Below are 17,514 nucleotides of genomic sequence, written 5' to 3' on the forward strand. Positions count from 1 at the left end.
ACACACACACACACACACACACACACACACACACACACACACACACATACATGAGTAAATACCAAGAGTCCATAAAGCGAATCTGGAGCCTTCCCTGACTGATACATATTTGAGCCCCTAATTCCAAAGCCACTGATCACGATCATGAAAAAGAGGAGTCAGGGATGGGGCTTGGGCTCATTTAGAGTGTTTGCCTAGCATGCATGAAGCCTTGGTCTGGGATTGATTCCCAGTGCTACCTCAACTGGGTATCATGCCTTATGGTTGCGATCCCAGCAATCAGGAAGTCGAGGCAGGAGGATCAGAAGTTCCTGGTCATCCTTGGCTTCATAGTGAATGAGAGGTCAGCCTGAGCTATATGGTATTGTGTCTTGAGAAAGGACAGAGGATGGGAAGGGGAGAGTAGAGGATGGAAAAGAAAATGGAGGGGGCGATACGAGGGAAAGGAATAAGAGAGAAAGAAAGGGAACACGAGAGAAGAGGGGAGAAATTAAAAAAAAAGTCCCAGCCCCACCCACAATGCTCCCTATTAAATCTCGCTCCCAGGACCCACCTCCCTCCGTACAGCCTCTTGTGTGAGTGTTACAGGCACCCACTCCTCATGTTGGTCCTATGAAGGTCCATTCACAGAGCACCTGCTGCTTCTCCCGTCTTTGTGCCGTGAAGCTTTAAAAGTCCTCTGTGCAGCTATGGCCTGTGTCTGTCACTTTTTCATGTCTCTGGCTACAGCTTCCTTCCGAACCTTCTTTCCTGACACGCTTTCTCTTTCCATCTCTCAGACAGAGTAAGAATGAAGATCTTCATTCTCAGCTCAAGTGTGTTTTTTGTCCTTGCAAGCTGATGGTGAGTCCTGGGGCTTATGGTCTCTGGATAGCCTGTCCCACCTGGACACCAGAGAAGGGAAATGTCTTTTAGAGTGACAGTGACTCAGAAATCTTCCCACCAGTAAGAAAAGTGCTAATGGAAGGGCCTGAACATGACGAACTATGAGAAGCCCCCCGCACTGTGTCCTGTCCCTGAAACACATGTCTGTCGCATAAAATCTGGGGCTTCTCAGCCACATCCAGGAACCAAGCCCTCATCTTTTCAAAGAATATGGAAACGATATTCCAAGCAACAACAACATCAACAATATATATATATAGTACCTTGTTTCAAACTTGTAATCAAAAATCTGCTTGTATATAGCTCTGTGGAGTGTAAACTGAAAATGCAACATCACTTTTCTGAGTGGGAACAAGAAGATCCTAAAGAAAGTTGGAAAAACCGGTCTGGCTGCTTGGCTGACTGGGTCGCTGGATTTTATTCCTTTTCTGGTTCATTCGTTCATTCATTCATTCATTCATTCATTCATTCATTCATCCACTAATATACCTCTCCTTCTTTCCACCCTTCTATTCATGCATCACTCATCCACCTCTCTACGTCTTCATCTGTCTACCTATCTATCCCCTCATCTCTCCATCTATTTGCTTATCCATTCACCACCCATCATCTCTCCATCATCCACCCATCCGGCCATCCACTGACCCACTTTTAAATATCACATCTGCATAACTATAAGGTGAAGGTTTCTCCTCCCTCAAACTAAATCAGAAAAAAAGAAATGTAATAGCAGATCTTTCAAATTGCGAATTTCTCTTTGAATTGTCATATTTCAAACAAAAGTCAACTCGGAAAAATAGGAGCTTGAAGCTACCTGAGTGGTCTTACTGTAAAGGCATGCTTGTAAAGGTCATTTGACAGAACTGTTTTCTTTCTCGAGCAATGATTCAGGCTCAGTAATTTTTATTAAAGGCATAGCCCCATATACCAAGTGTTTTAGGAAGCTTTTTAAAGAACAGTGATTTGGATGGCTATACTGTGGACTTTCAGAAATACTTTCCAGAGGATTTGAACAGATACTTCTTCAAAGGAAACATCTTGGGTCCACAGGAATGTGCAAAGATGCAGGATCATTAGTCATCACGAAGATTAAAATGAAGTTTGCAATAAGTCACAGCACATTCGCCACTAAGATGGTTAAAGTCAAATTTACAAAAAGTAACAAGTACAGACAAAAACATGAAGAAATCGAGATTTAGTTACTGTTCTTTTGCTGTGACAAAACACCATGATCAAGGAAACTTATAACAGAAAGCAGTTAAGCTGGGGCTTGCTTACAGTTTCAGAGGATAAGTCCATGGTAGGGAGCATGGTATCAGGCAGGTTCTGGGACAAGAAAACTCATTCCTGATTCATGGGCAGGAAGAGGGAAAGAGAGACTGAGCCTGGTGTGGGCTACTGAAGCCTCAAAGCCCACCCCATAGTGACATGTCCTCCAACAAGCCACGCCTTTTCCTCCTTCCCAAACAATTCCACCAACTGGGAACAAACATTCAAATTTATGAGCCTATTGGGGCCATTTTCATTTAAATTTTTGAATGTCTCAGCAGATAAAAATGATTCTGCCAAGCCAGATGACCTAAGTTTGACCCTCAAGATGGAGAGACCTGACTCCTATATGTTGTTCTCTGACCTCCACACATATGGCATGCCCTTGTATGAGTACACACACACACACACACACACACACACGCATGCAAATAAATAAATGTGATAAAATATTTTAAAATGTTAAACATAGAGTTACTATGTGACCCATTATTCCACTCTGATGTATATAATTCAGGGAAATGAAAACATATATCCACACAAAAACTTACACATGAGACTCACAGCAGCATTATTTATACTTGTTGAAATGTAGAAAGCACAACTGTCTGTCAAGTAAGAAATAGGAAAACAAAATGTAGCCTTAAGTACACACAATTATAGTCATGTCATTTTTTTTTTTTTGAGACAGGGTTTCTCTGTACAGACTTAGCTGTCCTGGACCTACTTTGTAGACCAGGGTGGCCTTGAACTCACAGAGATCCACCTGCCTCTGTCTCCCTGAGTGCTGGGATTACAGGTGTGTACCACCACACCAGGCTAAGTATAATCATCTTATGTTTATCAAAGTGTCAAAATACACAGCATAGGAGAGACAGCATTAACAAAGTGTGCTGAGGAAACTGGATGTCCATGTGTAGAAAAGTAAAAACAGACCTTATCTGTGTGAAACCTGGAACTCTGAGACTACTAGAAGAAAACACAGGCAGACACAAGTACAGGAAAAGGACTTTCTGAATTTACTCAGGCATCAAGGCTAACAATTGACTGTGTGACCCCATAAAATTAAAAAGTTTTAGTGTAGCAAGGGAAACAAATGAGTGAAAAGGAAGCTCACAGGGTGGGAGAAAATCTGTCAGCCATGTATCTGATAGAGGATTAATATTAAGAATATACAGAGAACTCAGGAAAAAAAAATCAAGAAAACAAATGACCTAATTTAAAAAGATGGGCTACAGATTTTGCCTTATTCACTGTTCTGTTGTGTGAAGAAAGAGACACCATGACCAAGGCAACTCTTATAAAAGAAAACATTTTACTGGGGACTTGCTTGCAGCTTAGTCCATTATCATCAAGGCAGACAGCAAGGCAATAGGCAAGAGCAGTGCTGAAAAAGTGGCTGAGTGCTACATCCTAGTCCACAAGCAGAACAAGAGAGACTGAGGCTGGCATGGGCTTTTGAAACCTCAAAGCCCACCTTCAGTGGCGCACGTCCTCCAACAAGACCTCATGCCCCAAGTCTCCTAATCCTTTCAAACAGTGTGGCTCTCTGATAACTAAACATTCAAATACGAGCCTGTGGGGGCCATCTTATTCAAACCGGCACATGTTTGAACAAAGAGTTCTCAAAAGCAGAAATAAAAATGGCTACAAAACATCTTTTAAAATATTCAACATCCTTAGCAATTATGGAAACTCAAATTAAAACTGCTTTGATATTTTATGTCGTAGCCATAAAATATCACCAGCAAAGTCTGTGGGGACTTATACAGAGAACCACAAATAGTCAAAATGCAGAGAATAAGTGATAGTGGAGTAAGTGCCCAGACCCAAATGGAACATCTCTATATATCTATTCCAATGACTCAGGGAGCATCATGGAAGAGGGGCCAGAAGAACTGTTAGACCCAGGGAACCAGGTCATTTGCTGTGAGATAGTGTCTCCTGGATACAGTAAAGTTGTCTGCACAAGATCACACCAGCTGACTTGCCAACATAGGGGAGGGGGCTCAATAGGTCCCACCCCTAATTGAAGTACAAGTAATCAAAAGTTTCTGGGGGAAAGAAAGTTAGTTCTCTTCAAGGATGAGACCTGATACCCAAGCCCTGAGATCAGCCCTGTACCCATGTAAATACAGGCACCACTAGTTGGATTCTGTGTGTGTGTGTGTGTGTGTGTGTGTGTGTGTGTGTATTATAGAAGACAAAGGCTCAAGGTACTTAGAAGGTGTTGGAGGGGTTAGAGGTATGAATATAAATGCTGTAACTACAGTGTTCGCATGTATGGAGTTCTCAAAACCTTTTTGTAATGTGTGTGTCCATACAATAGAATGTTATTTGTCAATGAAACTTGAACAAAGGGCTAAGAGATACGACAACATGCACAGACCTTGAAAACATTATGTTATGAGAAGGAAGCCAATCACATAGTCATGATTCCACTCGCATTCTGTCTGGAAGACAAAGTCCACACCAATAAATAGCATGCTAGCAATGTCAGACGGATGGTGGGGAATGAAGGCTAAAGGTTCAGGGCTTCTTTCTAAAATAATGAAGCCGTGATTGACAGCAGTGATAGCTATATCAACCTGTGAATATAAACTTATTTTTTTAAAAAAAAATAAATTGTGTATCTTAAAAGGTACATTCTATGGCATTAAAATATAGTTCAAAATGTCATTGTAGAAATGGACACGTTGTGAACTAATAAGGAGTAGCCACCTTGCCTGGCCAACGGGGTGTGACATTCACAAGCCACAGCTGGTGTAGAAAGGCTCTAACGACGAGACAGATGAAAAGCTGGGGAAGGCTGTATTTTTAAGCTAGCCTACTATGTCACGTAGTTTGTTAGTGACAAAATGTGTCACTAAAATGAAATATTAACTATTGCCCTAAAGTCTGACATATTCAAAGTAGCTTTAGTAAAACAGAAAAGGCCCCCCCTTACTGGGATAATGGGAATTCTCAGACACATATTTGTACACAGCCGGCCCGGCACACAAATGCCAGCCATGTGGTAGTGCCATGTTGTGTCCTTGGAACGTAGCAATGGCTCTCAGAACGGTGGACTGTGTCCTCCTCCCTGTGTCTCTCATCTGAATTGGAGAAGAATTAAAGCCTGAGATCACGTTTATGAGGATTCTGTAAGGCTGACAATAATACCTAGTAAGAATCTGTCTTGATCTTTATTAAAAATGATTTGGGGGTTGCGGGTGTGCTCAAGTGTGGTGTGTGTATGCAGCTTGTGTGTCTATGTGCAGGGCCCATGGGGAGGCTAGAAGAAGGCCGCATGTGTCCTCCTTGATTGATCTCTATCTTAGTCTGATAGAAGACATGGTCTGACGGAACTGGAAATCCTCACATCAGCCAGACTAGCTGGCCATCTCCAGGATCTACCTGTCTCTACCCCAACCGCAGAGCTACAATTACAGGTACTTTCAGCCATGCCCAGCCTTTTCACGTGCGTTCCAGTGTGTGGACTCAGGCCCATGTGCGTGCCCAGCAAATACTCTCACCCGCTGAGCCATCTCCTCAGCCCCACTGTCTTAATCTTCTGAGCTCCAGGTTTCATGGAGCATCAAGTGAAAGCTATGAACTTTCTCCCCGTAAGCCTATGTGTGAACTTGGAGGTGAAAAGCACACACCTTTCAGAGAGCTTGTGTCAACAACTCCCAACCGTGCGTACCGCTAACCCAAGCTCACCAACCCAGCAAGGCTCTGCAATCTTTCAGGTACCTGTAGGTGCAAACACAGGTTAGCATGTGAGCGCTCAGCATAGAGGTCTTTCTATCGAGTCAGGGACCGGCTAGGGACGACTCTGGAAATAGTTAATGTACACTACAGTCCGTGAGCACAGGAGATAGGCTTGTATACACTGTGAGGGTGAAGTCCAGGCGACTGTGCGTACACCGATGACCCTCGCGGTTCCCTGGCATCCCTGCCAATCTCTGCCTTGTGGGTCTCTCCCCTGTGCACTTGAAACTCTACACTGAGGTTACCTCAGTTTCCATCATCTGGCTTTCCTCATCCTGGCCCACAGCCTCAGAGCAAGAATATAGAGGGGATGGTAAATAAAACACTGTCTGCAGCCTCTGAGGGGACTGAGGAGTGGATTTGTAAAGCATTTGAAGGCTCCTCGTTTTGATCCATGGCTCCTCTCTGGGATTTGGGAAATCTCTGCCTCGAAGGAAGGCATCTGGATGCTGAAGAGTTCAAGAGGCTTGTGTCGCAACTGGCTGTCATGACGCCCAGTGCCAGGAATGAGGAAGAGCTAGTCTGTAGCCAGGTTCAGACAGGCATGAGTGTGTAGGGAAGGAGTGATGGGGACACAGAGTCTCATGACTATGGAACTGAGGGTGTATGATGGACTGAAGAAGAAAAAGCACCTCCCCGCTTAGGAAGAATTGAATGTGAAAATGTGTCAATAAATTCTGCAGATCACGGCAGCCAAGAAGCCTGGAGGCTGCAATGGGAGTACAGATTTCCAGTGAGGGTCATGCAATAAGCTTTAGGACAGGAATAGGTAGGACCTGATTTGGGAAAGCTGGATGGGACTGGTGCTTTCCACAGGAATAGAGTTTTGTGGGGACAAGTGAGCAAGGCAGCTTGGCTGAGGTAAAGGGCTTTGCCTGGGGGGTATAAGGAAGGGTGGGTTAGGTTGGATTAAGGTTCGGTGGCATACAGATAGCATTATATGGACCATTAAAGTTATACTTAGAAAAATATGCCTATACATATATATATATATATATATGCATTATGTATAAACTATGTACATGCAACAACAATTAATTAAAAATGAGATCATAACTTGAAGAAGAGTGGACAGGGGTGTACTAGAGGCTTTGGAGGGAGGAAAGAGAAGTAAGAAACACTGTAATTAAATAATGATCTTAAAAATTAAAAAGGAGGGCCCTGAATTCTGAATTTAAGAAATTCGGAATTCTATCCTGGACAGCTCCTAGGGATGGCAGGAGGAGAGAGGTTTTAATAATGTTGAGTAATGTGAGGTGATAAGGCCTGAGCTCTCAGTAGGAGCCATAAAAGGGGGAAGGGAAGAATGAGAGTGCACAAAGAGAGAATCTGTAAGATACAGAGATGGACAGGATGTGAGCAGGGAAAAGTGAAGGCGCGGAGGAAGGGAAGGAGGTCAGGGACACCCTCCTGAGCGCCTGGGAGAACAAGGGCCTGGAGATAGGCTACTGGGAGGGGAGGCTTTGGTGAGAGGAAAAGGCCTTCGGTTTAAGGTGAGTCACTCCAGTGGGGATGCTTCTAGACTTGGACGCAGCGGGCTGCAGCAAGAAGATGGCACAGATGCTAGGAGGGAATCGTCTAGGTGGTCCCTAGAGATGTGGATGGAAGAGGATCTGCAGATCCAAATGCTTTGTGTTCAGAAGCACCATGGGACACTGTAGATAGGCCTACAGTTAACACAGACCTAAGAACAGCTAGTTCCATCAAAAGGAACATGGTGTATGAATGCGTGTGTAATGTGTGTGTGCATGTGCACGCAAGCTTGTGTATCCACAAAATAAAGCAACAAACAAACAAAAAAAGGAATCAGGGGGGATGCAGACAACCTATACAACCTGCGTACTCCCAAAAGCTCCCACAAGCCTTCTTTCCAGCTTTCAAACTCACCAAAAGCCCAACTGTAGCAGCAAGAAAATGGAAACCTCAGTTGATGCCTAGACCCTCTGTTGGACCCTGCTCCCACCCTCTGAGATCGCCCTGCATTGCACAAGTTTATTCTAACTCATAAGGGCTGGACTGTTAAAAGTCTACTCCCCACACAAGCTCAAGTTTTCTGCTAACCCATTTACTTTGTACCCTGCTCCTCAAATCTAATCGCAGCCCCTTTACCCAACTCAGCACCTTCAACAGCCCCCTGCTGCTGCCTTCCCAATAAGGCCCCCTGGTTTTCCCAACAAGGTCCAGTCTTCAGCTTCCGTGTCCAGGTGTTATCTCACTCTTTACCTTTATTGCCTCTTGCTTTCTGCTGCCCTTGGCTCCACCTACAGTGAGTCACTCACACTCTGCCTCTCCACCCACCCCCAGGCTCCTATTTACACTTTTCTTTGGACACAACCAACAGGCCAAGTTCTCACAGATGAACCTTCCGTTTCCCTTCAAGAGTGTTTCCTAGCACCTAACCTTCCGAGGAAGCTCTGTGACCACAGCCTAACCACAAGCAGTCTCTCCACCCCAGTCTTATGCATGCTGTGCCTTTCCCATGGCACCATAAATCTCCATCTTCCCTTAAGAGATATTTATTGCCCCCTGGTAGCCACCCCCATCCCATAGACTGTGATCTTGCTGAGGTAGATAAGAGCCTTCAGATCGGGAGGAGGGAAGACTACTTCCCCGTGTGTAGGGAGGGATGGGGAGGGAGAGCAACACTTGACAAATGTGGGAAATGGATTACAAGTGAGAAACTGAAGCTCATGCAGAGAGAAAATAAGTGAAGCCTCTCTACAGCATCCCAGGGTGATCTCTGAACACACAGCAAAGAGATCTGCGGATCTTTCTCCACCCGCATCTCCAGGGAGCTCTCCACTTCCAAGCTGAGAAACATCCCCGCTGGAGTGACCAGTCCCCCAGCTCCATGACTTTCAGTACTCCCTCTCCAAGACTCCACGTCTTCCTGACCCTCAAATCATCCCTTTTCCCTGGAATGATGCCTGTGATATTTTATGGGGCATGAAGACAGGCCTCAAGCATTTCTCTCAAGGATTCTGTAAGACAGATGGTGCCACTTCTTTTTCAGATAAGAAAAACAGTAGAGAGACTGTCTCAAAACTGTATAGCCAGTCATCGAAGACCCCAGGGCCCAGGCTCCGAGCACAGGGCTTCTCTCTACTCACTCAGGCAGAAGCACTAAGCCTGAAGCTTGGGAATCAGGGCTTACAATCCCCTTACAGCTACCTCAGTTGATGACTCTGGAGGTCAGCGCCCCGCATCTAAGTCATTTGTGGAAGGACCTGAACCGGATGTCTCCAAGAGCAGATGCACGGATGTTGGGGAGCCAGCATTGAGCCTGCTTAGGGAGGCAACTCCCTGAGTAGGAAGGTGTGGAGGTGAACTGAGAAGACTGACTTGAAATGCGCCATCACCACACGCCGCTGAGGAACAAAGAGTTTTGGGTCCTGGAGGAAGTGGAAAGAGGACAAAGCTACTTTAGAAACCAGGACACAGTGTGCCTGATTCAAATAGCCAGAACCTCAGCTGTGGCCACTGTCGCTGCTATGGAAAGGAACCGTGTGGGAGAGGCAAATTCAAACTGGGAAGAAATTCCCAGCAGGCCCATGGGTACGGGAAAGATGGCCACATTGGGGAAGGGGGAGGAGCAGCACACGAAAGTATGATGGTGTTGTTGGTGACCTACACCTAAGACCTCAGAGGAGTGGAGAGGGGGAAAACATTCAGTGAGTTATAGACCAAGCCCGACCTTCCTGGGGCTTGGCCATGGTTCGTGCCAGTGTTATGCACATTGCCAGTTACCTTGTAAGAGTCCTGGTCCCTTTAGCACTGGGCAAAAGGAAAAGCTGGAGAGACCCAGAACCCAGAGAGGTGCCCACCAGTAAGCCCACCGAAGTCTGTCTAGAGGATCTATCTCTCAGACACTGAACTCTACTCGGTATCAATCTGCCCATTGCATCTAGGTAGAAATGCATGAAAATGTGCAGCCTGGAGCCTGCTTTCCTAATCAAACTGTCATTGTGAGTAATAATTATACCTTGAGAAACAGCAGAGTGACTCAAAAGGCTGCCCCTTCCCCCCACCACCCCCTCACACAGCTCAGATCTCTGCACACTATAGCAAGGCCTAGAAAGAAGAGCCACCATGTTCTGCTGCCTACACTGTTACAGGCCTTCAAGCTCCAGAGCCTGATGGGTATCAGTGGGCACCATGTTTTCTAGCACAGAGCATGCTGGATTGGGAGTAGGGCGGCTGAAGTAAAAACTGCTGGGTGCCTGTCTCGGGCATCTCTGAGGTGTCAGCTGGGGAACCTTCTTCTTAGGTCAGAGGTGGTCTGTGACTTCAGGAATAGAGAAGACTGAGGTGGAATTCCTTGGTAGAGTCGGACTGCCTGCTCCATTTGTGAGACCCTGAGTTTCCTCCCCAACACCAGAAAAAAAGAAATAAATTCCTGGGCACGGCAGTACATTTCTGAAGTCTCAGCACTCAGAAGGCTGGGGAGGAGGGCAATGGGGGTGTTATTTGAGGCTAAGGTGGGCTACTTAGCATAATCCCTACCTCAAAAAAACTTAAACAGAACAAAAGCAAGCAGGAGAGATGGCTCCGGTGATAAAATGTTTGCACTGGGGAGACTTAAACAGGCCTATCCCTGGGACTTGCTAGGTAGCCACTGGCCAAGCAGAACCTAAATGGTAAGAGACCCTGAGGTTATTAGTGTTGTCAGGTCACAGAATCTAGAGTGTGGAATTGCCTGTGGAGGACTGTCTTGATGGCACTAACTGAGGTGGGAAGGCCTCCCTGTGGGAGGCACCATTTACTGACTGAAGATATAATGTGGTCAGCGTCCTCATGCTCCCCTTGCCTTGACTTCCCTGCCATGACTGACAGTGCTTTCTCCCTTAAGTTGCTTTTGTCAGAGTATTTTATCACAGCAACAAGAAAAGAAATGAAGACGGACACATCTGCAAAGTCAAGGTGGATGGCATTCTGGGAAATAATGCCTGAAGCTGACCTCTGGCCTAAGCCATGCATGCATAACACCTCCCTCCTGGGATGTTGATATTGAAATGATAGTCTGTCCTTCTTGATGCCTGGCTATAGCCCCGGTGCTCTGGAGGCCTGGCTTCTCCAGCAGACAGCCAGTGCTCTGACACTCACAGGGGGATCCAGCACAGCATGGGAGTCAGAAAGGACAATCTCTATCCTGCTATGGGTAATGGCTGCTCTCGTCTCTGTTTTATCTGTGTCCTGGCTAATGCAGATGACCTCAGCTCACCCTCAAAAGCCCTGCTACCACCCGAATCTTACAGATAAAGAGGCCACTGATAAATGACCTTCCAAAGGTCCAGAGAAGGTCCAGTTGGAGTCACTATAATTCTGGCCTCCTGACCATTCAACTGCTTTTATATAAGTTTCGTGTTAGTGTTACCAGGCTCCCACTCTTTCTCCCTTGTCTTGGGACCAGCCTGAAAGATATGAGAATGATATGACTATCAACGCCCCCCCCCCCCCCCCGTTTGGGTTCCCAAACCATCCCAGCTGTGCCTCTCTGGTCTGACTGCCTTTCGATTAACTATCTGAAGTTCCCATTCTCCTGGCAGGCTAGGTAGTCTGAGATGAGTAGATCCTGGGCTGTGAGAAAACTAGAGACTGAGGACCCCACTAATGAGGGCCTGCCTCAGGGGAGCCTCTGTCCCTTCCTCTCTCTTCTCTAGCAGTTGTACTTGTCTTAGCAGTGTTTGGCCACATGGAGCTACTGTCACCTCCACGTGGAGTAAGGGCTGGACTTAGAGCTCTCCCGGGTCTGTGAGAGAAAGGGCTAGGCAGCACAGATAAAGGTGATTTCTATCCCTGAAGAATGCTGGGGCTGGAATGGTGCTCACGAGAGCTCATTTCCTAAATGTCTGAGTTGGGCATGCCAACTCTAGGATGAACTGAATATTGCATATGTCCTAGTTAGAATTATGGGGGAACAATGACTTGTAACATTGCTTTGCACCCCATTCCTGCATCCACATTCTCTGTGTGTGGAATGCTTATTTCCCATGAAACCCTGAAGGGCTTGAAAAGGCACATTCAGGGAGTGGCTAGGCTAATCCAGGGACACACCTGGCTTCTCTGCAGATCTTAGAATAACCCAGGACACACAAACATAAACAGCATAGCATTTGAATGTTTCATTGACAGGATATCTCTAATTATTTCTATCTCGAATGGCACCCTAAGGGACTGGGGACAAAATGTGCTGGGCTGGGGGACAGAAATTGAACACTGGAGAGAAGGAGCATTTAATATAACCCATCAGTCCACAAGAGAAACACCTCCACCCTCTCTCTCTCTCTCTCTCTCTCTCTCTCTCTCTCTCTCCTTAACTCAACTCCCCCCACCCCCAAATTCTCCTTCGAGGAAGTCTCTTAATTCCTTAGGAATGTTCTCATTAACGTTAGGACGGATTTCACAAGGTGCCCTTCCTTCCAGCCCCAGCTTGAGTTTTCTAATAAGGAACTTACTATAAAACGAAGGCTAATGAAAACCCCATTCTCTGGCGCATTTGTGGGTGTTCTGTGCAGTCTCTTTTTATCCATTCACATTTCTCTTCCATTCATTAGAGTTGGAACCACTCCTCTTCCCACCTGTCACCCCCCAGGAAGAGAGCTGCTGGTCTCCTCTGCCTTTGCAGCAGGCTAGTGGATGGGTTAGGAACCCCGAGGAAAGAGCTTCGTCTCACCCCCCACTCCCACTTCTGTCCAGAGGCTAACTTCTCTCACTAGAAACAGGAATCAACCAACTCAGGTCCCCGGAGACCTCTAGGCATTCTATAACGGCAAACAGAAAAGGAGACACCCCAAGCATTTTGTGGATGCTCTTTTGGTCACTGTGAATGTGTTATTTAAAGTTAATGTGTGTAGCACCGAAGTGTGGCTTTTCATGTATTGCCAGAGACTTTCATACCTTATACCCTAAACCTAGGCAAACAGAGAATCCAACAGCTTTACATAGGTTGGATTCTAAGACCATTGGTCCAGTTTCCTTCCAAGGTACCACCAAATAGCCTAGCTGCTTTTACAGATTTTAGACCCTCCCTTGGCTGTGCAGATGAATAAATTGACAGGGGAACTGATTTTTTTTTCTCTCAATAGTAATATCATAACCAATCATGAAATGAGCTACCAACCATTTCTATCAGGACTTGTCACAAAATAAATATGCGCTGAGCATGTTGTCAGAGTTAGTTCTCAGTCTTGACTTCTCAGAAGAGCACCAACCTCCACATCCCAGACAGTCTGAGGGCACCCAGCTAAGTTTCAGATAAACTGTGGGTAAGGCCTGAGTGTTGGGTATATCCCAAATACTGCATGAAACATGCTTACGATGAGAACAAAATCTTCGACAAACTTGCTTATTTAAAATTCAAATTTGAATGCCCCGTGTTTTCATTTGCTAAATCTGGCACCTCCATCCTGGAGGCACGCTGGGAAGTTTCAAGCAGCTCAAGGTTCCAAGCTTTGCTCCCAGAGGAGTTGCCATGGCAGCCTAAGCACGCCTTCCCAGGCCTTGGGGAGCATCCTCCACTTAAGGTGACAGCTCCCCCTCAACCCTGCACTCTAGGCTCCCAGCAAGCCTGGCTTCTCAGAGACTCTGAGTGCCCGCTCTCTTCTTTTGCTGCTCTTAGCTTTGCTCTTGTACTTCCTGGGCTCTGGCCTCTTGCTTGGTTGATCCCTATTGATCCTCAGTTCTCACAGCTGCTTTGGCCAGAAAGATTCATGATCTGTCCCTGACCAGCCCTGCGCACCCTCTGGCACTGTATTGGTGGAACTCTGCTTCTTCCCACGGCAGCCCCACCCCTCCTGGCTCAGCCCTGGCCAGCTGGACTCACAGGCTCCTCCAAGCCTCCCCTCACCAAGCAGCAGCACCTGGATACAGGTAGGAAGCTGGTAAGTGAGTGGAAGGAAGCAGACTGTCCTGCCAAAGTTAGGTCTTTCTTACCAGCGTGACTCCTTCCTCCCCCCCTTATTGTCGTGAGTCACTTTTTTTTCCTGCTCTACATCCTTCTTGTACCCCTGCCCCCCACCCACAGCAGTTGTGAAAGACAAGAGCTTGCTAACCTGAGCATATAGGGGCTGCCTGGCACCCCCACCCTCAGCGGTCTCCAGACCGGCTCAAGCTCTGTTCCTGTTCTTCTGCAAAGCCACCCTCCAAACCCAGGGTTCCAGCGTGGTTCCTTCAAGGAGCCCAGCTGAATCTCGCTTCCAGTTTGGGAGATGCCATTATCATATGGCTGAGGGTGAGGGCAGGTGGCAGGGCTTGGTGGGCCTCAGAACATCACCCATATGCTCACTCTTCACCCACCCAAAGCTTTGCCCACGCACAGCCTGGCAGCAGGAACAGCAGCCCAGAACTTAACCCTTGAGTGGCACGGGGAAAGCAGCTTCAGAATGAGCCAGGGTGGCTGGTGTGAACTTTAGAACTTCAGCACACACACACACACACACACACACACACACACACACACACACACGCTTGCGTGCACACGCACACGAGTTATGATATGGTTCCTCTTGGAGAACCCCTGCTTGTCTTAAAGCTCCGGGTTCGGGGTGGGGGGAAGTCCCAGAGGCTGGGGATAGGGGTGGTGCAGGTGTGGGGATGTAGCCACTTGGGGTGACGAAGGGCACTGAGAAGACAGCTTAGTGTCAGGGCAGAGGTCTGCGCTAGGAAGTTGGGTTCTGAACCCTACCCCCCCCTGCCACGTTGAGTTTGGGGTTCCCAAATCCAGCCTTTAGAGACCAGCAGGTTCTTCAAACGTGCCCCTACCCTCCCCTGTCTGAATAAGCTAACTGGACAAAACGGTGGAAACACCCTTTAGTCTCAAAAGAACTCCAAAAATAGATCCCTTCTCCCCCAGCTCAGGGCGGCAAGCTAGCAGCGGTGAGCGCACCTGCTCCGCGACTTTCAGGGTCCTTGGCTCCCTTTCCAGGAATTCCAGCCGGGTCCAGGTTCCCCGAAGGACCCAAACTGTAGCCCACCCCCACCCCCCACACGCCCTCCAGCCTTCCCTCTAAGTCGAGCGATCGACTGTCCCGGACCCCCGCGCGGGGAAGCGACACGCAGGACTCACCCTCGGGCGATGCGCTGACTTGGGCCAGGGCTCCGGGCTGGGCCAGGTGAGAGCGGCCGCCAGGTAGGACGCGAGGCTCTGCCCGCAGAGGGCTGAGTAAGAGGCTGACAGGTTGTTCCCCCCCCTCCTCCTCTCGGTCGTTAACCACACCCCTGCTGCTCTCCTCCCTACTTCCTTAAAGGGTGGGGTGTGCTGTCTGTGTGTGTGCAGGAGCCAGCCTCTTACCATAAACTCTGAAATAGACGCCGCCTGCAATTCCTGGAGCTGCCCGCTGACCCGGGGGACAGCGCTGCCTGAGGGCCCCACGGAGGGTCTTCGGGTTGACCCCCACCCCAATTTCTACCACCCCTGCCTTCTCCTTCCGGGCACCCCTCTCGGCAGCCTTTGGGCACCAAACCTGTCTCATGTTCTCAGCAGTGGCCCAGTGGTTCCAGAGCTTGAGGTGTCCCCCACCACCACCAGGGCAGAGGAATATTAGGGACACCGATATGACTGGTACAAGTTCACAAGGTCGGAAAGACTTAGGACTGTCTTTCTGAGCCCAGACAGGACCAGAGCACACCTCAAGAATAGTCCAGGAAGGGACTGAATAGTGTCCAGCCTGGGTTTCATCCCCAGAACCAAAGGCATACGACAGAATGCAGCGGTGGATCTCTGTAATTAGGATAAGAAGATTGGGAGGGAAGGAGAGATGGGACTACAACCGGGATGTAAACTGAATTTAAAAAAAAAAAGTTCTATATTATCCTTGGCTACACGGTGGGGAGTTCAAGGTGAGGCTAGGCTGTAGGAGGTCATGTCTCAAAAACAAAACCAGGAAAGAAGAGAGAAGATGTACGGTTTTCTTCTGGGATCCTCTTCCTACGCCAGTTGGTGTCACTGGCCCTCTGAAGAGGCTGGCCACCTCTTTACTGGGACGGCAAGGCTGTGGGACTTGAGGCAGATCAAAGGCAGTTGGTCACATCACTTCTCTAGTCCTAGAAAGATTCTGACTTTCCCAGAAGTGGAAAAGTGCTGGGCTTAGCAGAAAACCCTCCCCCAGCCATCTTTATCCTGTGTCCTGAGGAGTTTGGGGTCTGGTCACAGTTTGGTCTCTGATGATAGCAATCCTGAGATGGCAGCATGAGCTTCAAGCTGCCCAACCACCTGTGAAAGCCACAATCTTCATGACTTCTTCACCCCACCCCACCCCACCTCTAAATCCACCAGGCCTGCTGTCCCAGGAGACCATCCACCTTCTCCTACCTTCCAGAGCGGTGGTGATGGCTTCCCAAGAGAAAACAGAATTTAATTAATTAATTAGCTAATTAATTAGTTAAGTACTCAGGAGGCAGAGGCAAAGTGAAAATCTAAGTTCAAGGCCAGTCTGGTCTACAGAGAGAGTTCCAACATAGCCAGGGCTACATAGAAAAGCCTTGTTCCCCAAAAACCAATAATAATAATAATAATAATAATAATAATAATAATAATAATAATAATAATAATGCTATAAAGTCCATGTTTCTTAAGATGTAACAAAATGCAGATTTTAGCTATATCCTTCATGTCTACTGAAAACCCTAATCTGAAGCTAGCATCACCCACTCTCAAATGCCCCATCTCCACAGCATACCCTACCATCTGCTGGACCAGCTGGACCCTCTCTTTCATCCTGAACTGTCCCGTTTGTCAACCATCTCTGCACTGACATGCAAGCTTGGAGGGGATGCTGATGGAAATGAGGTGTCGGAGGTAGCCGGGTGGAATTCTTCTGCTAGAGCTTGGAGAGAAAAAGACACGTGAAGGGGTAAAGCCATGGGAGCAGAGAAGACGTGGGAACGGTGTCTGGGGTAAATGACCACAACGCTAAAAGAACTGTCAGAGGGTGTCCGCAGTGGGGTGGCCGAGGGTGTCAGCAAACGGTGGCTTTCTGAATTCCTGCACCTGGGAACGGATGGGTGACAGTCTAGTGGTGCGGAGGGGAGATCCACCTGAGGGACCGGCAGCCGCGACTGTTGAAGAAAAGCTGGGTTTGTGTGTGCTGCCACTGTGTGGTCAGATGCATGAACTACAGCCATATCTCCACTGCTCCTGTTAAGCCCTGTTAAGCTCTTAGGTTCACATGCTGTATTCTTTACCTGACATACGCTTTCCTCCAAACCTTTCTGTTTACACTTCTTTAAAAAAAAAATGCTTCATTATAACATTTTTGTCCATGTAAATCAGGTACTTTTCTTACTCACTGCTTCCCCGTTCCTCATCTTGCTGTTGTGCTGACGTGCACTCTCCCCCTAGACCAGCGCTTCTCAATCTTCCTAATGCTGTGACCCTCTAATGTTGTGGTGACCCCTGCCACAAAATTATTTTCATTGCTATTCCATAACTGTAATTTTGTTACTGTTATGAATCGTAATGTAAATGTCTGTTTTCGGATGGTCTTAGGTGACCCCTGTACAAGGGTTGTTCGACTCCCAAAGGGGTCACAACCCACCGGTAGAGAGCCATGGCCCTAGGCAGTCTCCCGACTCCCTCTGGCCAGGGTAGGAAGAACGACAGGCCAGTGC

The 17,514-nt window shown here is 47.6% G+C and overlaps 1 protein-coding gene across 1 annotated transcript in view; it reads right to left on the reverse strand.

Annotated features, from left to right (window-relative positions):
* Positions 1-15,087, reverse strand: part of Ptk2b (protein tyrosine kinase 2 beta) — a 120,746-nt gene extending 105,659 nt beyond the window's left edge. The window contains exon 1 of the mRNA XM_055609895.1: positions 14,972-15,087. The gene's annotated coding sequence lies outside the window, so the exon portion shown is untranslated. The remainder of the gene's footprint in view (positions 1-14,971) is intronic.
* Between the last annotated feature and the right edge of the window lie 2,427 nt (positions 15,088-17,514).

Source organism: Psammomys obesus, unplaced genomic scaffold, assembly GCF_907164565.1.
Source record: "Psammomys obesus unplaced genomic scaffold, mPsaObe1.curated_primary_1811, whole genome shotgun sequence".
NCBI lineage: Eukaryota > Metazoa > Chordata > Mammalia > Rodentia > Muridae > Psammomys > Psammomys obesus.